The sequence below is a fragment of the Grampus griseus genome (assembly GCF_964374135.1).
Source record: "Grampus griseus genome assembly, chromosome: 2".
Classification (NCBI taxonomy): Eukaryota; Metazoa; Chordata; class Mammalia; order Artiodactyla; family Delphinidae; genus Grampus; species Grampus griseus.
Window position 1 is genome coordinate 8,136,232 of NC_139018.1, and position 25,451 is coordinate 8,161,682.

At 40.2% G+C, this 25,451-nt stretch overlaps 1 protein-coding gene across 1 annotated transcript in view; it reads right to left on the reverse strand.

Annotated features, from left to right (window-relative positions):
* Nucleotides 1-23,105, reverse strand: part of VRK1 (VRK serine/threonine kinase 1) — a 77,868-nt gene extending 54,763 nt beyond the window's left edge. The window contains exon 1 of the mRNA XM_082649142.1: nt 23,034-23,105. The gene's annotated coding sequence lies outside the window, so the exon portion shown is untranslated. The remainder of the gene's footprint in view (nt 1-23,033) is intronic.
* Nucleotides 23,106-25,451: the final 2,346 nt, after the last annotated feature.

Below are 25,451 nucleotides of genomic sequence, written 5' to 3' on the forward strand. Positions count from 1 at the left end.
AGGATTTTGTTCCACTTTTTGATGTATAGTTTTCCAGGATTGTATCATGCTAAAAAAGCAGACCACTGTACATGGTCTTACACCAAATACATCAAAATACAAATCCTATAAGAATAAATTACATAAAATAAAAATATGCCATTAAATAAAATTAAGACCTCTGGAAATAAAATTAATAGCTTTAAAATTAAGATGGAGGCATATACAAAAAATATAATTGATTGATATGAATATTCTTTAAGCTAACAGATCTGAAAAGAGTTGATAGTGTCGAAGAGATATCTGCACACCCATGTTCAGAGCAGCACTATTCACAACCACCAAAATGTGGAAGCAACCTAGGTGTCCGCCCACAGGCAAATGGATAAACAAAATGTGGTACAGATGTACAACACAGTATTATGCAGCCTTAAAAAAGGAAGGAAATTCTGACTCATAACATGGAGGTACAAATACAAGTGGTATTATTTCAAAGACTGTTCTTATACATGCTAATTACATAAATCTACTTGTTTTCACAGCAGTAAATAAAGGTTAACTGTGAATTATGTGAACTTATGAAGAAGAGTAATGATTTGTTCATACATTCACTCAACAAACATTTATTGATAATCTGCCACAGGCCAAGCACTTGTTCAAGGCACTTGCTATACTTCAAGGAACAAAACAAAGGTCCTACCATTTAACACTTATATTCTAGAAAAGACAGATAATAAAAGCTAACATAATGGGTAAGTTTTAGAGAATGGGTAATATTTTAGAGAATGTAGATGCTATGTTTCAAAAAAGAATAAAGTAGAGCAGGTTGGGGGGAGGGGATAGAGGACGGGGAGTGCAAGGTGACCGGGGGCAGCATGCAGTATTAACGGAGAGGTCATGGTCAGCCCCACTGAGGAGGTGAGATCTGAGCAAAGATGGGAAGGAGGCCACGTGAGTATCTGGGGCAGATATCCTAGGCAGAGGGATGAGTGGTGCAAAGACCCTAAGTTAGGAGCCTGTCCCGCAACCAGAGAAGAGTAAGGATGCCAGTGTGACTGGTGTGGACTGAGCAAGGGGAAAGAAGGAGGAGAAGTCAGAGAGGGAACACGGGAGCAGCAGATCAAATGGAGCCCCGGGAGCCACCATAAGGACTCTGACTTTAGCAAAAGGGTAAACATAATATTTGGAACGGGTTTATACTTGCATTTTAATTCACAGTCCTTCAAATGAATCAAAATGAAGTCAAAATGAATCAAAATGAAAATCATACTCTGAACACTCAAGAAGAATTCTCCCACTGACCAATTTCTCACCAAAATTTTTACTTTTTATATTTCTGGTTAACATGTATTATTCCATCCTCAAAATCTATTTCATCTGTAGGCTAAACTTGATATCATGATTACCAAAATCTTAAGTGCCATTGTCACTAAAGTCACCTCAAGGTAGGAATGGTTTTATAATGGATCAACTTCCATTTCTCAAAAGTACGGGACAGGACTAGGCCCTATTCTCCCTTTAACTTAAACTAAGTTATTTGGTAGTGCTACTTGAGTAGATGGTTGCAACTTTTTGACAAGAAATATAAAACTTTTACCATTCTATGCCTCCTTTAAAATTTAAAATAAAAATAACACTCAAGGGCTTCCCTGGTGGCGCAGTGGTTGAGAGTCCGCCTGCCGATGCTGGGGACATGGGTTCGTGCCCCGGTCCGGGAAGATCCCACATGCCGCGGAGCGGCTGGGCCCGTGAGCCATGGCTGCTGGGCCTGCGCGTCTGGAGCCTGTGCTCCGCAACGGGAGAGGCCACAACAGTGAGAGGCCCGCGTACCGCAAAAAAAAAATAATAAATAATAGTAATACTCAAATCCACAGAATTCTATATTATTACAAGTCATAGTGTCTGCTTCATTAACTCATTTACTCAACAAATATTTATTGAGCACATACTCTGTGCCAGGAACTGTCTAGAAGATGGAAATAAAGCAGTGAACAAATCAGACAAAAATCTCTGCCCTCGTTGAGCTAATATTTTGTTTAGGAGAGACAGATAATTTTTTTCAAAATTAAAACATGAGCTACATCCAATGGTAATAAGTGCTAAAGGAAAAAAATAAAGCAGGGACATGGCGGGGGGTGGGGGGGCAGAGATGAAACCGAAAAGATGATCTGGTAAAGCGTCACAAGAAAGTGACATTTAAGCAAAGACCTGTAAATAAAGTGAGTGAAGTCAGCCATGCAGTGATCTAGAGGAAGAGCACCCCACACTGAGGGAGCAGCGAGTGCAAAGGCCGAAGGCCAGGACATGCCCAGCCTGTCCTAGCAGCAGCAAGGTGGCTGGTGCATCTGGCAGAGAATGAGCTCAGGGAGAACACTAGCTGGTGTCAGAGACATAAAAGGGCAAGGTGTGGCCATCACGTCCAACATGGAGGCCCCTGTAAGGACACTGACTTTGAATCTAAGTCAGATGGGAAATCACGGGAAGGTCTGGAGCAGAGAAGTGGCATGCTCTGACTTAGGTTTTCAAAAGATCACTCTGGTTGATGCGTCAAACAGACTGGAAGGGGGCAAGGCAGAACACCTACCAGTTATTCCAATGGCGTTGCTACTGGAATAACCGCTGACTGCATTCATCCTTACTGAATAGTAAGGATGTCAACTTTTTACAAACTGACCTGATTTTAAGCAGCTGAAGAGAGGGGTACAGAAGAATGTAAGAGGTTTTTTAACTTTACACAAGCTACCCACCCCCAGAAAAACAAGTCTACAGTACCAAGTAGAAACAATCAATATTAGTGACAGATGGTCTAGGAAACATGCTAATCATCTCATATTCTAGATTTTCTAAGTTCTACCTTTATGGCAATTTAGTTCACCAGGAAATTAAACATTTGAACTCATTTATTCCAAAGGCATTTATAAAACACCTCCAGAATATGTGCTGGAAACTGTGCTAGGGACTGGAAATATAAAACCAAATAAAATGCAACCTTTGGCTTCAAGAAGCTGCACTTAGCTTCATGCAAAAACACCATCACACAGTTATGATTTAATATTACACCATCAGCTTCAAACAAGGATCAATAAAAAGCCCTCCAGGTAAAGAATGTTTCTGAATCCTTTGATAAAACTATTTATTAAAGACAGTGAGCAGTTGTACACATCAACTCTATTAGTTTCAGGGTGGGAAAAAAGTGCCTCTTCCAGTGATGCAACTTTTTAAGATATTAAGAGCTATGAAACTCCTGTTTCCCCTTTTTCAGTGGGTGCCTGGAAGTTCAGAGCAAAAGTATAAACTCGATTACATAACTATCCATTGTCAGAGGCAGTAATTCTCAATCCTGGCTATACATCATGGTTACCAGTGGAACTCTGAAACAGTAAAGGCCCTACTCCACAAGAGCCCCAGCATCTTCTATTTTAATCCTGCACAGGGGGTTGTGATGCACAGACTGGACCACTGGTCTAGATATAGTCATCCCTCATTATCCTCAGGGGACTGGTTCCTAGATCCCCTTGGATACCAAAATCCACTCAAGTCCCTTATATAAAATGGCATAGTATTTGCATATATTCTACGCACATCCTTCCATATACTTTAAATACTATCTAGATTACTTATAATACCTAACACAATGTAAATGCTATGTAAATAATTGTCCATGTGGCAAATACAAGTTTTGCTTTGGGGAATTTTCTGGAAATTTTTTCTCAAGTATTTTTTTTTTTTTTTTGCCGTACGCGGGCCTCTCACTGTTGTGGCCTCTCCCGTTGCGTAGCACAGGCTCCAGACGCGCAGGCTCAGTGGCCATGGCTCACGGGCCCAGCCGCTCCGCGGCACGTGGGATCTTCCCGTACCGGGGCACGAACCCGTGTCCCCTGCATCGGCAGGCGGACTCTCAACCACTGCGCCACCAGGGAAGCCCTCAAGTATTTCTGATCTGCAGTCAGCTGAATTCACAGTTGATTGAACCTGTGGATGCAGAACCCACAGATATAGAGGCCAACTGTATTCTGGTACATCTTCCTTTCTTCATTAAGTCATTCATTTTCAATGTAAGGGCTCTATTACATACAACTCTATTGTATTAGAGGATTTTAGAAGTTGGATAAAAAATATAAAATAGTGAATGAACGATTCAGAAGGAGCCTCCCCAAAAAACACCCTTTTCCCATCCCATCATATCCCAGGCCAAAAACATTTATCCATATTTCAAACTTATTTGAAATTAAGAAGTAATTACAGGGCTTCCCTGGTGGCAGAGTGGTTAAGAATCCACCTGCCAATGCAGGGGACATGGGTTCGAGCCCTGGTCCGGGAAGATCCCACTTGCCGCGGAGCAACTAAGTCTGTGCGCCACAACCACTGAGCCTGTGCTCTAGAGCCCGCGAGCCACAACTACTGAGCCCACGTGCCACAACTACTGAAGCCCGCGTGCCTAGAGCTCGTGCTCTGCAACAAGAGAAGCCACTGCAATGAGAAGCCCACACACCGCAACAAACTGTAGCCCCTGCTCGTCACAACTAGAGGAAAGCCTGCATGCAGCAACGAAGACCCAACGCAGCCAAAATTAAATAAATAAATTTTAAAAAAAGAATTACATATTTTGGTGTAAATGGCTTCCTGCCAATCTACAGTAAGTCAAAGAATAAAATCAAATAGGAGATAATCAGTCAATAAAGAACTTCATCACCTCTTTTGCTAAATTACATTGTGAACAATTTGAAAGCAATACATCTAAGGACAGTCCTCTTACAAATGAGCCAGTTAATCAGAAGTTGATTAATGCATTGGTTTAGTGCTAAGAAATCATATGCAAAATAAAATACAGAATCTTGAGTTTTTATAGCCACTTCACAACAATACACAGGGTCTTCTTCATATATTTACTTTTGTCCCCACAAATCCTACAGTTGAGACAGAACTATAAGGATGACCACAGGAATAAAAGTAGAGTTACTACCAATACCATTTAACACAAACAACTGAGACACAGGAAGGTTAACTCAGTTCTGTTAGGGACACCCAATCAGTCCCCTGGTTTCACTCAGAGAACCAGGCATATCAATAAAAGTATGAAAAACATTCACAGCTGTATGGTACCCTTAGTAACACTAACAAAATAAGAGTCAAATGTAACACAATGAGAATTTAGAAGTGAACCTCCAGAGATAATGATCCCATCAATTCATAGATTTATTTCTGAAAAACATTAAGCTAAACTCAAACTGTGATACAATCTTTAGAAGCAATTGTCACACTAGTCATGTTTTCACACTTAAGCTGGAAAGAACTAGGTGAAGACTCGAACTTCTAACTTGGAAAAATAAAGTGGATATCTTCACAGGAGAAAAATTTCTTCCTAGTCAGATTTTTTAAACTTGTATTAAAAAAATGATTAACATTAGATTATAAAAAGTTTTGGTATAGTGAATAAAATGTTTAAAATACAGTATCAAATGTACTTCTTCAACTTTTATTTCCTTTAAATGATTTCCAGAAGTTCTAAAAGAGGAAGACTAACTGCAGAATTAATTTTTAACTGAGAACACATAGTATGGTACAATTTCAAACACAATCCCGAGATACCTCACTGCCACCACTTGCCCCCAAAAAGGAACGATGTCATGAAGTTTTTGCTGTGCACTTCTTCTGACTTTTGATGCAGTGATTAAAACATCCATCCATGGAGTCCTAACAGGTCTCCACGAACCAACCATGAATAAGACACTACAGTAATATTTAGAAAACTTCCTGCTCTGCCCAGGCAAAGGCATCAAATCTAAGAGAAGAACAAGCTTGAAGATGCCAACCTCAAAGGGAGGTGGGTGCCTAGCTCCTTGACCCATAAGCCCTACAAAAAGAGCTGAAAGGAACGCTTTTTTTTTTTTTAATTAAATTTATTTATTTTTGGCTGCGCTGGGTCTTTGTGGCTGCCGTGCAGGCTTTCTCTAGTTGCGATGAGCGGAGGCTACTCTTCATTGCGGTGCACAGGCTTCTCATTGCAGTGGCTTCTCTTGTTGCGGAGCATGGGCTCTAGGCACGCGGGCTCAGTAGTTGTGGCCTGCAGGCTCTAGAGCGCAGGCTCACTAGTTGTGGCGCACAGGCTTAGTTGCTCCGCGGCATGTGGGATCTTCCTGGACCAGGGCTCGAACCCGTGTCCCCTGCACTGGCAGGCGGATTCTTAACCACTGCACCACCAGGGAAGTCCCAGAACACTTCTTTATGTAAAGCAATCACAGGAACTTTTCTAAAATTAGAAATGTTGAACTATATTGCTAATATTTTTTATAACATTTAGCACACTTTGCCAATCCTGTAAATGACAGCTTTCCCATTAGTTCTCCTATTTGGGGGGCGGGGGGGCGGGTTGCAAAATTAACTACCAAACGTTGCTCGTGGTTAATTCTCCGGGTGTTCTGTATTAAATCTCTGCAAGATAGCTGCTGAACAACATCTTTCCTTATATATTCTTGCAGCAGGGCTCAAAGGAAGACTATTTCTAAATACTCTAAAGGAAATTAGGATGACCAGATAATCAAAGTAAATCAGAAGAGTACTACAGACGTAAAAAATTCTGCATGAAAACAAAAGAACTTTGCAGAATCTCAGAAACAAGAAGGGTTTTCTAAGCAACACATAAAATAAAACACATAAGGCCTAAAGAAAACTGATAAATTTGACAACAATTCTCCACAGGTTAAAAAATACCATAAACAAATTCAAAAGACAAATAAAAAATACCTACAAGACCTATGACAAAAGGCTAATTTTCTCAGTACATATTCAAGAATCCTTTAAATTATAAGAAACAAAAGACAGAAGCCCAACAGAAAAATGGGAAAGTGACATAGAGAGGCAAATTCATGGAAAAAGAAATAAAAATGACCTAAAAAAAAACCTTATTAGAGGAATTTTCAAATGCATACAAAGTAGAGATGTGATATAATGAACTCCCATGTACACGTCACCCAGCTTCAACAATTATCCACACATCGCCAGTTTGTTTCCTCTGTATAAACAATCCACTAGCCCCTCCCAAGACTAGTTTAAAGCTCACCTCAAACATCATATAATTTCATATGTAAATTTTTCTAACAGGGACTTTTTAAAAATACACTCACCATATATCATTGTCACACCTAATAAAATTAACAATTCCTTAATATCACCTAATAAGTGTTCAAATCGCCCCAACTTTTTTTTTTTTAAAAAAGTCTTAGAGTTGATTTTTTAGTCACTGTAACTGGCTGATGTGTCTTTGAATCTCTTTAACAGACAAGTGCCACCTCTCTCTTTAATTTTTTTTCCTTCCCCTTGTCATTTGTCCTGTAAAATTTCCCACACTTTGAATTTTGCTGATTATCTTAAAATTGTCATGTAACCTTTTCTCCTATATTTTTTGTTATTGCAGTTGCTCAAAGTGTCCTATCTCTGGTGTCTGCCTTTCAGCAATAGACCACCAGGAACAAACCTGTAGTTAAATAAATTGGGAGAACACACACCACAGGAACAGTGGGGCATCTCATAAGAGAATGTTGTAAAGAATCTATGATAGGATTTGGGCTTTGGTTGGGTAATTTGGGGGAGGGCTAGGGAAGCAGGAATTTCTCTAGTTTCTTTTGGATGTGGTTAGAAAGTGGGGTAATTCTATGCCGGGTATCTCAATAAATCTTATCTGAGGGGAGACTAGAACCAACATAAAGCAGTAATTGGTAAAGAAGCTGCGGTCACTCATTCTGGCCAAGTATTTTGTGGGTGGCAGCAACCTTGCTCTTGTTTGTGCTCTGTCTCATTTTTCCGTGCTCTCAGAGAAACTTTGAGGCATTCTGTGAGATTGTTTATGTTTAAATGGAGAACAGCGTGGTCTAGCGGTGACACCAGGCCAGCTTCTGAGTGCCAGGGCCGCTCTTCTCCTTTTTCTTTTGCACTAGACAATGAAGCCCTTCAAGTTGACCACCGTGTCCCTCTTACTCGACCCCAATAGTGCTGGGTATTTTCCTTGCCTCACAACCATTGACAGGTAAGTTAACAGGGCCAAGATTCAAAAAATATGTATGGCAAGTGTAATTTTTGCAAAAATGCCTTTTTTGCTAATTAACTTCGAAGTACTGAGAGTGTGCATACTGCAGAATCATTTGCAAAATGAAACGTCTTAAAGTGGTAAAATATTTGCTTTAATGACTAATAATGTAAATGTCATAAAAAGAGTATAAAAGACAAAACAGAAACATATTCAATGTTACTATAAATACACAGCCTAACTATTAAATAAAAAGAAGGATGACTTCCAGTGATCAAGAGGACAAAATAATGAAATAAATAACTGATGTAAAGCTCTTCAGAAAAAAGTTTTTAGTTCTTGTTTTACTAATACAAAACGTTGACAAAAATTCAGTTGAAAAACCTTGATGTGATAAACTACTGCAGAATATATGAAAAAATAGTTAGAAAATAATGTATAAAAATAGTACCATTATGAGACTACAAAAGGATCTATTCCAATAACGAGCAGATGTACATTTTCCCGTCTAAGGTATTCCACAGTTACATATTTTGCCAATGGAGGCTGTTGCCAAGAGAATGCAAAAGGGCTTGAGAGCACTCTCAACCCTCCTGCTCATTATAGAAAGAATGAATGGTCCCTGAACAAAACGGAAAAAAAAAAAAGGAAGGAAAACCAAGGAAAAACATGTTTCTAGTTGAAAATAAATCAAAGTGAACATTAAAAGGTTAATGAACTCAATAATAAAAAGGCAACCCAATTTAAAAACGGACAAAGGATCTGAACAGACACTTCTCAAAACAGATAAACAACTGGCCGATAAGCACACAAAAATATGCTCAACCTCACTGGTCATTAAGAGAAATAGAGATCAAAACCGCAAAGAGATACCACTTCACACACACTACCATGGGTATAAACAAAAAGACAGAAAATCACAAGTACTGGTGAAGATTTGGAGAGATCTTCATTGCTACTGAAAATGCAAAATGGTGCAGCCACTTTGGAAAACAGTTTGGCAGTTCCTAAAGAAAAGTTAAACACAGAGTTACCACATGACCCAGCAATTCCACTGGTACGTATATACTCAAGAGAAATGAAAACATATGTCCACACAAAAACTTGTGCATAAATGTTCACAGACAGCAGCATTACTCATAATAGTCCAAAAGTGGAAACAACTCAAATGTCCTTCAAAGGATGAATGGATAAATAAAATGTGACATACCCATACGCTGGGATTTTAGTCAGCAATAAAAAGAAATGAAGCACTGATTCATGGTACAACATGGATGAACCTTAAAAACATACTAAGTGAAAGAAGCTAGTCACAAAAGACCACATATTGTATGACTCCAATTATGTAAAATTTCGAAAATAGGTAAATTTATAGAGACAAAAGCAGATAAGTGGTTTCTTAGGGCTCTGGGGGCCGGGCGGCAGTGGGTGATGGCAGAAAATGGAGAGTGACTGCTACTTGGTAGGGGAGTTCTCTTAGGGTTGATGAAAATATTCTAAAATTAGATTATGGTTACAGTCCTGTGAAAATACAAACACTGAACAATACCTTTTAAATGAGTGAATTGTATGATAACTGAACTGTATCTCAATGAAGCTTACTTTTTAAAAAAAGATTAATGAGAGGGAAAATGTGATACCAATGACAAAGGAAGGAACAATAGCTATCCTGAAGTTATGACATTCTGTGTAAAAAAACTATACCTTCTGAAAGAAGGGTAGATATCACCCCAACGCAGGCTACTAAGAACACAGAGGAGCCAGCAAAGGGTACACTTTGTTATGTCACCAGTGTGGTTCACTGACTACTCCATTGAAGAGCACAAGTATGGTATGCAGCTATTCGGAGGATATGCCACCTTCCAGAGCACACATGCAACATGAGAGAGAGAATTCACTGAGACCAGAACTCATTTGATCATGAATGACTTCTGCTGATTCCTGAAACTCTGCATTGTTATCTGTGATTCTCAGAAGTTCAAGTAGGAAACTGAAGGAAAGGACAAGCGAAATGAATAGTATATGTATATGACATTCAAAAATGGAATTGGCGTCCTGAGCCATGGCTTACTAAAACAGAATGATGAGCTCCTGGCAAGGGACAGAGAATAACAACAAGATCAGAAGAACAGGTGCGGGGGCGAGGACTTACCACCGTGATCAAGAAAGCTCTTTCCTCAGTAGCTTAGATGACAATCTAGATGGCATACTCATCATAACTGGTGATAACATAAAGCTGGGAGATATCAAGAACACATCAGATAACAGAAACGAGTTCCAAGAATATTCTGATAGGCCTAAATAAAACTGTAAACTAGGGAGAATAATCTAGCAAACTACAGCCAGGATGAAAATCAGAAAACATTTCATTCAAATCCTTCATTTTGCAGGTGAAGCTGAGGCCACAAGGGTTTAATAACATGCCCAAATTCAGACGGTGCATTAAAGGTAGATTAAGGCTGAGAATACAGGAACCCTAACTCCCAGACTGGTGTTCACCTGACCCAATGCTACCTGCTACTACTCATATAGATTAGCATATAGAGAAAAAGAGAACCTTGACCCTTACCTCACAACACACAAAAATCAACTCCTGAAAACTGAGACCTAAATGTGAAAGGTAAGATGATAAAACGTCTTGAAGATAACATAGGAAAATATCTTCATGACCACAGAGTAGCAAAAACTTTTTAAACAAGACACAGAAAACACTAGCCATAAAGGAAAAGATGGGTAAACTGAAATTGATTAAAATTTAGAATTTCAGTTCATCAACAAGACACAAGAGTGAAATGGCAAGTCATAGATGGAAAGGGATTTTTACAATTCATATTTTCAACAAAGGATTCATATCCAGAATATACAAAACTCCAACATTTCAATAAGAAAAAAGACAACCCAGTTTGTTAAAAATTGGTAAAAGCCTTGGAACAGGCACTTTACAACACAGGATACCTAAAAGGCTAATGGCATATGAAAAGGTGCTCAAGTCACTAGTTATCAGGGAAATGCCAATTAAACCACAATGAAATCAACACAACCACAGAATGGTTAAAAAAATTTTTTTAATGTTTAAATGACAGTACCAAGTGGAAGTGAAGTTGCAGAGCAATGGGAACTCTCAGTTTGCTGGTAGGAGTATGAATTGGTACAATCATTTTGGACAACTGTTTGGGAGTAACTACCTATTAAAGCTAAAGATACATATGCCCTATGACTAGCAACTCTACTCTTAGATCTACACTCAACTAAAATGAATATACATATGAAGCAAGAAATATGAACAAGAATGTTTACAACAGCATTATTCATCAATTGCTCCAAAGTAGAAACTATTCAAATATCCATCTACAACAGAATGGATCAACTGTGGGCTATAATTTGAGGTAGTTTTAAAAAATGGTCACAAATTTTCTGACACACCTTCCATAAAGATGTGAGGTCTAAGTTCCCTCCCCTTGAATCCAGGCAGGGTTGTGTCTATTTCAACCAACAGAGTATAGTGGAAGTGATGTTATGTGACTTCCAAGGATAAGTCACTCTCAGGAAGCTTCCTCTGGGAACCCAGCCAACGTGTTTGAAGAGCCAAAGCCTCGTGGAGAATCTGCAACCAGGGCACACCCACCTTTATAGCAACCACCATACTAGTGATAAGGTGATAAAACTTAGTCCCAAAACAGAAGAGGAAGAATATGCACTGAAGAAAATAAATATAACACCAACCTAAGCCCCTACACATGCAATGTCCAATTTAAGCTTGGTTTCTTATTACAAGGGCCCAGAATGAGGATGCAGGAGCTCATCTCCAAATTGCTGTGATTTTATCCAATACCAGAGAGACTGTGCTCACTGGATATTTCCTAAATCTCCTCTCCTTCTCAAAGGAATCTCTGCTTCTGGAAACAAACATTGACCTTCCTCTTGTTATATATGATCATCAACCCCACTACAGCCTTTTCAGCAGCAAAATCTGAACACTATCCAAAGAGTACACCACGGACTCAAAAGTTGCAAAGAAGCAAAGCAAGTTTCAAGTAGAAGTTTCTGACTCCATTCAAACTGTTTTAGATATACCGCTGGAAAAATATCCACTTTCAAAAAAAAAAAACAACAAATTAGGTGCTCTGATCAACAATCCCAGATGAGGATTTCTCCGGTGGCGCAGTGGTTAAGAGTCCGCCTGCCAATGCAGGTGACACAGGTTCAAGCCCTGGTCCCAGAAGATCCCACATGCTGTGGAGCAACTAAGCCCATGCGTCACAACTACTGAGCCTGTGCTCTAGAGCCCGCAAGCCACAACTACTGAGCCCACGTGCCGCAACTACTGAAGCCTGCTCGCCTAGAGCCCGTGCTCCACAAGAGAAGCCACTGCAATGAGAAGCCCGTGCAGCAATGAAGAGCCAACGCAGTCAAAAATAAATAAATAAATTTATAAAAAATAAAAAATTAATATGGTTGTTGTTTAACCCCAACTAAGTTTGGAGTGCTGTGTTATGTAGTAATCGATAACCAAAACTAATGTATTATGCAATAACAGATAACCAGAACTACCGAGCTATTAAAAAAAAAACACAACATACTATATATGCAACAACATGGATGAATCTCAGATACAATGTTGAATAAAAGAAGCCTGGTTAAAAGGAGTACGTAATATAATTCCATGTACATATAAGTTCAAAACCAGGCAAAACTAAGCTATAGTTATAGAAGTCAGAAGAGTGGTTACCAGGGTGGGAATAATTACTAGAAAGGGACACAACAGAGACTTCTGGAGTGCTAGAATAGCAAATGTCTTGATCTTGGTGGTAATTATAGTGTGTTCACTATGTTAAAAAAAAAAGAAAAAAAATCATTGAGCTAGCTAAGATTTATGCACTCTTCCCACTATGTATTGTTTTGAATCAGTAGAACTTGGTAACCTAACAGTTAAGGGTATGAAGGCAAAATAAAGAATGACTCTAAGTTTTCAGGCATAATTGACTAGGTAATGCCATTAACTGAACAGTTAAACCATGGGGCAAATAAAAACAGAAGCAGAAAGCAGAGACAATGTCCTATTCATTTTGTATTCAAGTACCTACCCCAGTACTCAATACACAGTCACTCTGGCTTCCAAGATACTCTTCTCGTTTCTATCCTACCTTTCTGCCCACCCCTTCTTGGTCTCCTTTGTTGCCTCCTTTGTGTCCAGCTGCCTCTTAATATTGGGATTCCTCAGCCTTCCGTCCCCAATTCCCCTTTCACAGACGTGCACACGCACAAACGCACACACCTTTCTCCTGTATTTTCAATTTCAGTTGACAGCATCATCATCACCTACTTGTTCTTTTGAACTAGAAACTTCAGAGTTGACCAAGAATTGGGATTGCAGTTAGCTAAATTAAAAAAGAAAAATTTAACAGGATAAACGTAAGTTCTCATGCTTGAGCACCAAAACCAATGCATAAAAACAGAATGAAGAAGATATGGCTTAAACAGATCTAGGGGTTTAATTCAACTCTAGGTTCAACCATGATGTGGTTATCAAAAAGATATAGCTGATAATAAAAATGTAGTATGTAGAAGAAAGGCAGTATTTTTTCCTAGCCTAATAGAAGAAAAGTGTGTCTAAAACCAGAGATGCAACTCAATTTTTTACTAATCAAGCCCTGCCTGGAGTACTGTATTCAATTTTAAGCAGTACAGTTTAAACAGGGGATTAAATCAAAGGAAAGTCACCAATGTGGTGAAGTGACATGAAATCATGCCTTGTAAGGAACAGTTAATGAACTAGATGGAGGTGTTTCAACTCAAAAAGACTGAGGAGACTAGATGACGGTCTTTGAGTATTTGAAAAACCATTACGTGGAACAGGAATTCAGCTTGTCCTACATGTCTCCAAAAGACAGAATTGGGTGGGAGAAATAAGAAAGTAGACTTCCACTCAATCTAAGAAAGAATTTACTAACAGCCAAAACTTTATGAAAAACAGGGACAATTTTGCCTCCCTGGCCAGGGATGCTAAACACCCAACAATTCAGAGAACAATCCCCTACAACAAAGAGCGACCCATCTAAATGTCACCAGTCACATGGTTGAAAAACCCTGTTCTAGAAGTAGTGAGCTCCCTGCCATCGGAGGCATTCCATTATAGACCAGACAATGTGATGATATACAATACATGACTTTCAAGAATGGTGGGAAATGAGTGGAATAAAGATTTTCTGTTTCGATAACTCTCCAGAGAAAAATACCCTCAGGCATGTTACAGTGATGATGATATGGTGATGATGATAAACACTTACTGAACACATACAGTGGACCAGACATGATACCAAGTGATTCATTGTACATATTTCACAGGTCATTCTCAAAACCACCTATGAAATAGCTACTATTTCACCTTGATGTGATGGTAAAATTAGGTTGCCCTGATATCATACAGCTGTCAATCTTGGAATTCAGATCTACCTGACTCCAACTATGTACATCACTGTCCCAACCATAAATACTAATGACTTCAAAGCTTTCGTACTCTAGAAAACAAATGAAACAGCACGTATTCTAGAAGTATCGGGACAATGTCTGAACAGGTTTGTACTCACTGCAAACCTAGTTGGCTGGGAGAAAGAGTAAAGGATTATTTGAAGTAGTCCAGTGATGAAGGAGAGATCAATTATACTGACTGTCCCCAACTGCCTACTTTTGTAAGAGCCAAGAAGCTCTTATATACCCATGGAATCTCAGTCAGAAGCTGAGATTAATGATGACATCCCTTTATCCATAGGCGTGAAAGCTCAGGATGGACAGACGTTTGAACATCCCCGACTGGGAATCCTGCCCTTAACAAATACACTAGATGCAGATACATGGTTTCTTGGCTGCCTCTACGCAAGCCCATCTGTCAGGATGGCAGTGTGCCTGCTCACATGTTGGTCAAACTGTCACTAGGGCATAGGTGCCAAGCAATGATAGTTTTAAATGGGCAGCTTGCATAGCACTGTAAGAGCTTGCTCTTCTGCAGGGGAAAAAAAACCAAAAAACAAAAAACTCCGCTTTAATACTGAAGGGTTGCAATCACAAGTAAAACTGTCTTGGTCAATCTGAACATTTCAGTGGAAAAAAGATCCAGACTTGTGGAAAAGAGTCAGACTAAGGAAATTAAATCAAACAGAAAAAGTGCTTTGAAGGCAAATAAGTGATTGCACTAAAGCTTTTCACATTGCCAACCTTTCATTAATACACGTCACGGTAATCTCTTATGCAGTAAAATCCTTTGCTCAACAAGTCATCATCGATGTTTTATAAAAATGGAATGAAATGGCTTCCCATGTTCTAATTAAAAAGTAGAAATGCATATGGATATTTAGCAGTTTGACGTTAAATAAGTTCTATTTGTTAAGTGGCTGTTTTTTAAATGACAGAAGTTTAATCCACATCCAAGATAATCTTTTAAATGCACAAAAGAAGGCAGAAACCAAATGAGTTTCCCAAAGGTGAACAGAAAAAGAAATATAATTTCTTCGGGGAAAGAATCAAGAACAGGAAGTGGATGCTAAAACAGAAACTGAGTATTTTGGGTCACAAATTAATAAATTAGGACTCGGGGGCTGTCACGTATCACATCCCCCTAACTATAAGGGGGATGGAATAGGTTTAGAGATAGAATAGGTTCCTATTCTATCTCTAAAGATCCTTTGGATCACTGGCATGAAGTATCTAACATTCTTATTGCTTGGAAATTCTTCCCTCAGACTAAAACTCTAATGCTGCAGTTTGAGCTGTGTGTCCTTGTTCAGTCCTCGGTGATTTTGAAGAACAGCTGGTCATCATCATTCTCCATGTGGTTCTTCATATACAAGTATCAGGACATACTGATTAAATAACCCCTAAGTCTCCTCTTAGCCATGATAAATAAAAGTGATTCCATTAACTTTTCCTCACTGGACCAATTTATCAACTCTTTACGTTTTTATCATTTCAGTTGCTCACCCCTTGGACCCTTTTTAGGTCTGATAAGAAATGTCACCCACATCAACAATGAGCCAACATGTACAATTTACTAAAAGAAGCATTAAAATGAAGGAGTTTGAAAGTCCAGCAGAGTTCCCAGTATCCATCACTGAGGACAGTGGCAAAAGTCTGAAATCTACTATTATTCTTCTAGGAAATACAAAGGGACATTGTTATAAAGTGACACCACTGTTTTGGCTTTGTGGTAGACGTCTGTAACACAAAGTACTAAGTCAAGTTCAGGGTCCTGGCTATAACCTGTTCTTCCTACCAACCTATTACTGTACTGCTATACGTGCCCCTAAAACAACTTCTCTTGAAGACCATCTCTCCCATATCATTTTTCCTGCTCAAGAACCCACAGTACATTCTAGTGGCCAATGAAACTGATTATAAACTGGCCAGCAGTTTTCTAGACTCATGAACCAACTATCCTCCCCTTCACTCCCATGACTCCCCAGAACAGCCAGTTCTTACCTATTTTCTCTAGGACCTAACTTTGCTCATGCTATTCTCTAAAATGTGTTCCCACTTCCTCTCAAATCTATACATAAATTTTTTTCAAGACTTAAGGCATGAGTCTCCATACCTTCATACACCTTCATAAATCTGTATTAATTTTCAACCTTACTTGCTTACTCATTTCCTCCTATCTTCATTTTGTATGCAGTTTACAGTGTACAGCCAGCTGATTTTTGATAAAGGTTAAAAAAAATGATTCAATGGAGAAACGGTAGTCTTTTCAACAAATGGTTTGTCACAGTTGGACATCCATAGACAAAAGAAAAAAAAAAAAAAGAACCAAGACCTAAACGTCAAACCCTCTGCAAAAATTAACCCAAAACGAATTCATTGATCAAAATGTAAGACATAAAATTGTAAAACAGAAGAAAACTTGGAACATCTACTTGACCTAGGGTTTGGTAAAGCGTTCTGAGACATGCGCATGACACCAAAAACGATCCATACATTGGTAAGTTGAACTTCATCAAAATTAAAAACTTTTGTGCTGCAGGAGACACTGTAAGAGAATGAAAAAACAAGCCACAGACTGAGAGAATATATATGCAAATCACATATCTGGCAAAGGACTTGTATTCAGAATATATAAAGGATACTCTAACCTCAACAATAAGAAAACAAATTAGAAAATGGGCAAAAGATTTCAACAGACAAATCACCAAATAAGATATGAATGTGTGGGAGTGAAAAAAAATTTTTCCACTACTCTTCTAGGTTCTTTTGGCTGGTATATTAATTAAATTGACATATGACAGATTAGCAGGAGAAAAACAAATTTAATTACCTCCATAAAAATATGGGACCCAAGGGTAAGTTGGGCAGTTGAGGCTAATATACCATCCTGAGCTAAGGAAGGGGACAGGGGCCTGGGACTTCAAAGGGGAGGAAGGTAACTCAGACAATAAGATCAGATGTTTTGTTATTAGATGCCAAACAGAGAGGGCTTTCAGATAAAAGTTAGCTCTGGTAATAGCTCTCTCTGAGCCAGACTCCCTATCTAAATTCATTTGGCAGTTGAAGTGGAGGTAAAAAGCTCTTGAGTCTTGGGTCTCCACTGTCTTTGGCTTAAGGTAATCTGCATGCCATAACGGCACATTTGGGGGAGGCTTTTTCTGAAACCCTTCAAATGGCAAATAAGCACATGTAAAGATGTTCAACATCATTAGCCATTAGGAAAATGCAAATTAAAGCCATTATGGAATACCAATACACACCTATTAAAATGGCTAACATAAAAAATACTGCTAACACCAAATGCTGGTAAAGATGTGGAGAAATTGATCTCTCTTGTAGTGATGATAAGACTGTAAAATGGTACACCTCTGGGAAAGTTTGCAGTTTAAACACACACTTACCCCTACAACCCAACAGTTGCACTGGAGTATTTATCCTAGAAAAGTGAAAACTTATATTCATACTAAAACCAGTACATGAGTGCTCATAGCAGCTTTATTTGTAATAGCCAAAAACTAGACAAACCACAACCTTCAATGGATGAATATTATGTGGCAAAGCCATACAAAGGATGAGCATAATACAATGATCAAAACTAGGAAACTGACATTGATAGTGTTAGTAATAAAAGTACTTACTCAAATTTTAGTTTTTACACTGTGTGTGTGTGTGTGTGTGTGTGAGTGCACATACACACACGTGTATGGTCCTGTGACATTTCATCACCTATAGAGATTCTTATAACCGTCACAATAAACAGGACATACAACTGTTCAATCACCCCAAAGAAACTGCCTCATGCTCCCCCTCTATAGTCACACCATACCCCAAGCCCTCACCTTAGCAAAACTGATCTCTTCTCCATTTCTATAATTTTATCATTTTGAGAATACTATATAATGGAATTCTAATCACACAACCTTTTGAGGTTGGCTTTTTTCACTCAGTACTATGCCCTTAAGCTCTATCCAAATTGTTGCTTGTGTCAATAGTTTGCTCCTTTTTGTTATGAGTAGTGCTCCATTATATGGCTATACCACATTTTATTTGACCATTTACCCACCGAAGGACGGAAGGACGCGTTGGGTTGTCTCTGAGTTTTGGCTATTATAAACAAAGCCGCTAGGAACATTCACATACAGGTCTTTGTATGAACATAAGTTTCTATTTTCCGAGGATAAAGGCCCAGGGGTGCAACTGCTGGGTCATGTGTTTGAAGTATATTTAACTTTTTAAGACACTGCCAAACGAATTCCCAGAGTGGCTGTACCATTTCACATGGGCAGCAACATATGAGGTAATGAAAATTTGAAAGTCACAATTTCTACAATGCTTTCTAAAAGCCTGTAAAACAAGTAAGATTAAGTCTCTTAAATGTTATAATCTGACCTTAGTATTTTTTAAATGGATTTTTAAAACTTTTTTCCTGATTCCCACAAAAAGACTTCTTCTTTATTACCGCTAATGAAGAATGTATAATCAGATATAATCTGTATGTTGACAGCTCTGTTGCTGTATTATATAAGCTGCAATAAGAAGTGGAACAAAAGCAACATTGCCAACAGAAACAGCAAGTTTGTTTCTCTGTGTTCCTGACGCAGTCTATGAAGACTAAAGGCCTAACAGCACTTTCTAACACACAATGTGATCACAGTCCATTTATACACAGTATCAACAACGGCAGTTTGTTCAGCTGTTACTTGGTAAGACAATTTGAGGAAAGCAACTAATCTGAAATAAGGCTGTAGTTATCTTAGCTATAAGATTCCTAACTTCATGACTTTTTAAAAAATTTTGGATATAATTGACAATTAGATAGATAATGGAGTCTCCCTGGGATTCCTGAAACAAGGAGCTAGATCTGAAGCAGACATATCTATCCCAAATGTAAACAGCAATAAGTCTGCCAGTCTGCAGAGAAAACAAAATAAATGCACAGAAAGAAACTACAAAGCCGTGAAAAGAGTGGGATGGTGCTGCCCTTGTGCCCACTGACTTTCCAGTTCTCATCAGTCCCTTTCACGACCAACTATGTAATTCTGGATATTGAGCTCCAAGACAAATGTGTCCTTACAATATGACAGAACGTTGTCAAATCTCAAATTAATAACCTTGCAACTTAATTACATGACTTCCATCTAGTGTATCTTCCCACTTAATATATGTGCCTTATTGATAAACATTTTAGTATGTATATATATTTAATATTCATCCTAAATATTGGCCAGTGTGGACAGCATCTATATAATTTTCAAATCTGAGAGTACTGGCTTCTATCCCTTGGAGAGAGAGGAGTTATTGCAAAGAATCATCAAAATCCATGTACCTACACTAAGACTAAATAAATAATACAATTCAAACCAAGCTGACAAAAATGTTGTGGCTAATAAAATTCCCTTTTTTTTTTTTTTTTTTTGGCCTCACCGCACAGCATGCAGAACTTCCCTGACCAGGGATCGAACCTGTGCCCCCTGCATTGGAAACATGGAGTCTTAACCACTGGGCCACCAGGGAAGTCCCTAAAATTCTTCATAAATTTACTCACCGATATTACTAGAAGTAGTTTCTTGTCATTAGTATATACTGGTGAATATTAAAAATCAAATTCTAATTATGGGGGGAAGGGCAGACTTAATACCTCTCCAGACTCTCTAGAGAGCTTTTCTTTCATCAAGTGTCCATATGTCATCCAGAAAAGAAGAGCAGAATGTGCTTGAGTTTGAGTGCAAAGATTTAAGATGACATTGGGAGAGATGGAGCAGGAATAATTGGGCAAGTGCATGAAATTATTTCCAAACAACCACCTCAAAATGTTAGGTACTTAAATATCATTCAGAAGCTAAGGGGACAAGATATTAAAGGGCACAGCCCTCTTTATAGCTTTATAATGGCACGTACGAACATATTCACAGGAATTCGGGTCAAAAGGGCCAAACATGCCCTAGAGTATAAAGACATCTTGGTTACACCACCTAGCTAAATGCTTTGTCAGGATTCTATCACCTTTCTAAATTAATACTACACCCTTATTCCATATTTTCTACATTTTATCACTAAGAGTATAGTTTTCCAAACGTGCCATACACATTTGACTCCTTCTGTGGTGGTGGCTAGACAACCGAAGTCAAAAAGAATGACCTCTATTAATCTAAAAGAACACTTGCTTCGACAAAACACGATAGCAAGAAGAGACTCTGCACCCAGCACAATTCCTGACATACAGTAGCCACATGACATCTGGTGAATAAATGAGTCCACCTCTGCTTACTCTGAAAAATAACCTTGGCAAACATGTAAAACGTCCTACCAGTCTGAAAAATATTCTCCAGGCCTATTCAGTTACCCATCATTCTTAAAACCCATCAAGACCAATTTCCATGAAAGCCTCACTCACACACAGAGGCAGCATTTACTTTCCATTAGGTTCAGTGCCTGATACATGGAGATATCAACATTTGCACACTTGCATAAATTCAGGAGTCATCCTTCTTCTTCATTTGATATAAGGTAAATTTTTAAGCTTTGCCTCATTTCCAGTAAGTTTTATTTATCAAATCAAAAATACTTTCAAAGTTTCATTTTTTAAATCAAAATTCTATTCATAGCACATTATATCTTCTTAGGGATGGTTTTAAGGGGAAAAAAACATAGCTGTCAAAATAAAAATCTTGTTTTTCTTTCCTAGACATCTGGGACATTCACTTATGTATTTATTATTATTTCACATTAGTTCTCAAATTTAAAAAAAAAAAGCTGGCTTATTTAAGAAATTTAATTTTAGGATCTGTCAACATTTTGAATGCACTACTGTTATTTTTAAAATATACACTTGCATCCTGGAATAAAACTTAGCATAAGCTTTCCATATAACCATTTCCTGGGCACTAACTAACTTACTATATGCCAGGTTCTGTGCTTGACACATTCCTCCATTTTCTCATTTGTTTAACAAATATCCTCTCGCGTTTTTTGCAGCGCTGAACATTAAGAAGCCATTACACTCTAAACCTGATATTTGCACTAGATACTAGTACTAAACGGACAGTAATGCTTAACACAAGTTTACTGTCATTGGATTCAAGTTGTGTTACCATATTAACTCAGAATCTGATCAGCAATGATGAGATGCACAGAGAATAGCACCTGTGGCAGCTTCGGCAGAAGCTAGCGTTAAATGACAACTTAAGTTGCATTCCCTTCCACAGGTAGCTGATCAACATCACCTTACCCACCCAGAAATTTAATTCCAATTGCTACAGGCCATTTTGAACAGCACAAACATAATTTGAATAAGATGATTATATAAAGAACCCCTGCCCCCCCTCTGAAACTACTTTAAAATTGTAGATTAAATTCTCCCCAGAAGTAACACACTCAGCATGTCATGGAAAATAAGGGGCCTTTATTCTTAACTCTTAAAAACAAATGCTGCCCTACATTTTTTTAAAACTCTTGCAAATTTCAGACTCCACAGATGGGCAACTGCAGTTTAAAAAAAAGAAAAGAAAAAATAATAATTAATGAGACTCTTTGACAGTTCCCTGAAACCGCCACCCTCCCAAGAGCAAAACTGGTATTTCCAAGTTGTTCCAAGAAGGCGAGACGGGGGAGGGAAAGGAAGAGTCAATACAAAGCATCGGGGGGAAAAATGGGTGACTTGATAGAAAACAAGTTAGAAAAATGGGTGGCCTCAGTAGGAACCCAGTGGCTGCTTCCCCTTCCTCTCTCTCTCAACCCAGCGACGCTGGTGCTGTTCGTCGAATTTAAATAAATCACCTATGAGTTTTAAGACCGGAGCCAAAAATTATTTCGACAGAAGGAAAAACTATTTGCTGCCCTTGAATACAGCTGCATCAGCAAAGGGAGCCAGCCTGCAGCTACGGAGAGACAACAAAGGACAACCGTCAGAAGGATGCGAAAATCCCTCGTATAATTCCCCACGGAGCTCCACCGCCTTGAACCCTGCGGTTAAGTGCAAGCTCTCACCCGGCCTCAGTCGGATTCTGCCAGGTTAGAAAGGCCTGGAACGCTATCCTCCGGGGAGCGGGTTCCTTCCCCCAACTCGGATCTCAAGACCAACGTCACCTCTCCTGAGATGCCCTCCCTCAATCCCACCACTGTGGCCCACAGTCGCCTGTCCTCATTTTAAGGGAGCTTTTCAGCATCTGCAAAATGTCATATTTGCTTCCATTCAGTTTCCTCTGAAAAGGGTGAGCTCCAAGACGGCGTAGGGAGCCCGGCGGTCTAGGCTGGCCTACAGAGGTCATCTCCCAGACCCAGCCCGAGCAACCAGGAGGCGGTGCAAGTATGACCAGCCTACATGCCGTCCAGAACCGGGAACTGAACCTGGGGGACCAGCCTGGCCGGTGCAGGCAGCCCAGGGCCGCAGCGGGGCCTGAGGGAGCCCCGGCGGGAGAGGACGCCAGCGGCGCGCCGTCCGCAGCCCACTGCGCCGCCCAAGGTCACGGCCGCCCCGCGCCGGCCCAGTCCCCGGCCTCCCCCTCCACGGCGCCCTCTCGGCGCTGGCGCTCTCGGACCGCTCGGCGCATGGCCGCCCTACCCCGAGCTGCAGACCCGTCGCCTTCCGCTCAATACGAACTTCCCGCCGGTTTCGCCGACTCGCAACTCTTCAGCTGCTCCGGCCCCTTCACACCCCGCAGTATGCGGCCTTCCCATTGGCTCAGGCGAGCGTGAGAGGCGGGGCGAGCGGGAACGCGCGGAGCGGGGCGGAGCCCGAGATGGCCCCGCCCCCTCCCCAGAAACGCCTGGAGCCGCGGGCCGGCGCTACCACTGCATGCTGGGAAATGGAGTCTTTTACTGGCAAAGCGAGATTCCCGGTCCCTCTGCCCCCGTGGGCTTCTGGGAAATGTGGTCTACAGCCTCGGAGTCCGTCCTTCTGGTCAGATGCTGTACCCGGCAAAGCTGTAGGAATTGAAATAATTGTTGCCAGTGTTCGCAGTAGCTTTATTTATTAAATTATAATAATAAGTGTGTTGACAAAGAGTTGGATGTAAAAGAAGTCCTACGTTCTCCTTTGGCCGAGTGTCCCCTCTGCCTACAGGCGCTTGCGTTTTCCCACCTTCTGGTCCACACCCTGAAGCTCATCCCACAGCAGCTTGGTTCAGTATGCTGTGGCCTGGCTCTGGAAGCAAACAGCTCGCGATCAGATCCTAGCTCTTCCACTCTGTAGCTTTGTGACCTAAATGACTTAACCTCTGTGAGTCTCATTTTCCTGTTTCTGTCGTGATTAAATGAGTGCCTTGTACGTAGAGACAGTGCTTTGTATGTAGTAGATGCTAAATAAATCGTAGAGTATTAATATTATTCTGTCCATTCACAGCCATGAGTCTAAATCCTACCTGTCTGTCAAAGCCTATGTCAATGCCTACCTAACCTTCTGTAGTATTCCATCTGTAATTCTCTTATGTCACAGTTTGCTTTGTAATTCTAATCAGTTGTCCACGCCTCCATTACCCACGAGACTGTAAGCTTATTGAGGGCTGGGATGCTGTTCTAGGTCAGAATCACCAAAGCCATAGGCAGAGGGAGATTTACAATGAAACTACAGTAATGAAGTTTAAGCACAGGTCTCTTCCAAAGCCTTCTGTTAATAGCTTTGGGGTTTTTTTATTTGCCAAGGTAAGATATTTTTGTATGATTTTCTTTGAGTGGACCCCAAAATTGTGTGAACTCTGTCCATTGGACAGTGCAGTATTGTGCCTGATGACCCACATTTGCACCTCCAGATACCCCCACGTGCTCCAGATGCTCCTCCAGCCTGCCCTCAACCCCAGGAGGCTGAGCTGTACAAACCACTTCCAGGTTCCTGTGCCCCTGGCTTCTGGTGGATTTGGCCAGTAGAGAACCCCACAGAGAAGCGGAAGGGAAGAGAGTAGTTGCTGAAGGTAAGGATTTTCCTGGATCCTTGTTGGCAAGGTCACCTCCCGTTGGCTGGGGCCCTCGGCTGAAGGCCACTGCTGCCTGGCCCTCCCCTCCAGCTTGCAATGACAGCTCCCTCCCTTCGTGCCTCAGACCTGCAACTGATAACACCACAGCTGCTGCTGAGACAAGGTTACTGCCCCATTCCCGTGGTTCCCACCCTCACACTTTGGCAATACTCTCATTACAAATAAACTCTCTTCAAATAAACCCTGTTTCAAACATGTCGTCTGCTTCTTGTTGAGACCCTGATGGAAACACATGCACAAGGTGAGCACCTGATGATTAATTGTCGGCAAAGAGGTCTCAAGGTTCACACATCTCACAGGTGTGGATTCCCCAGCAAGAATCTGTGGCCAGAATCCATTGAGAGAAAGATATTCTTCACACACACACACACACACTAAGAAGACTTGGAACAAGACTTATCTGTCGCATAGTGACCATGTTCCCCTAACTTCACCATACACGTGCAGAAGAAATGTCCCTGACTCCACACTGGGTTGACAATTGGCTGGCTTTGAAAGACACTTAAATCAGCAACAGTGTCTGGAGTTTTCCAAGGTGAGAATGGAATGTATTGATTCTGGAACTCATGGCTCCCTCATCCTAACTCAGATGACTTACTGTTAAACGATGCTTAAATGCAACCATGTCCCAAGGCAATTGCCAACTTCTCTGGCACCATGCACACGTGCTGAGATGTCCTACCAGTGCAGAGCATGGCAGGACATTATTCCAAGCTGCTGTCACAGAGACTGTGTATCTGAGGTGCTGTAGGTGGGGATACAGCGCTGGGACACAGGAGGCCCTCGATGAATGTTTATGAGTTGATAGCTTGGTATCAACATCAGGATTCTGCAGAAGATTGACCCGTGAGGACTTGCTGGGGCTGGGCTTTAGAATTTAAGAATTGAACTTGGGAGGAAATATTCACGAGTATAGTCCTGCCATATATTCAAAAATATCTATACAGTCCAAACAAATGTTTACTGAGCACTTACTGTGAGCCAGGGATTGGGCTAACCTCTGGGAAATC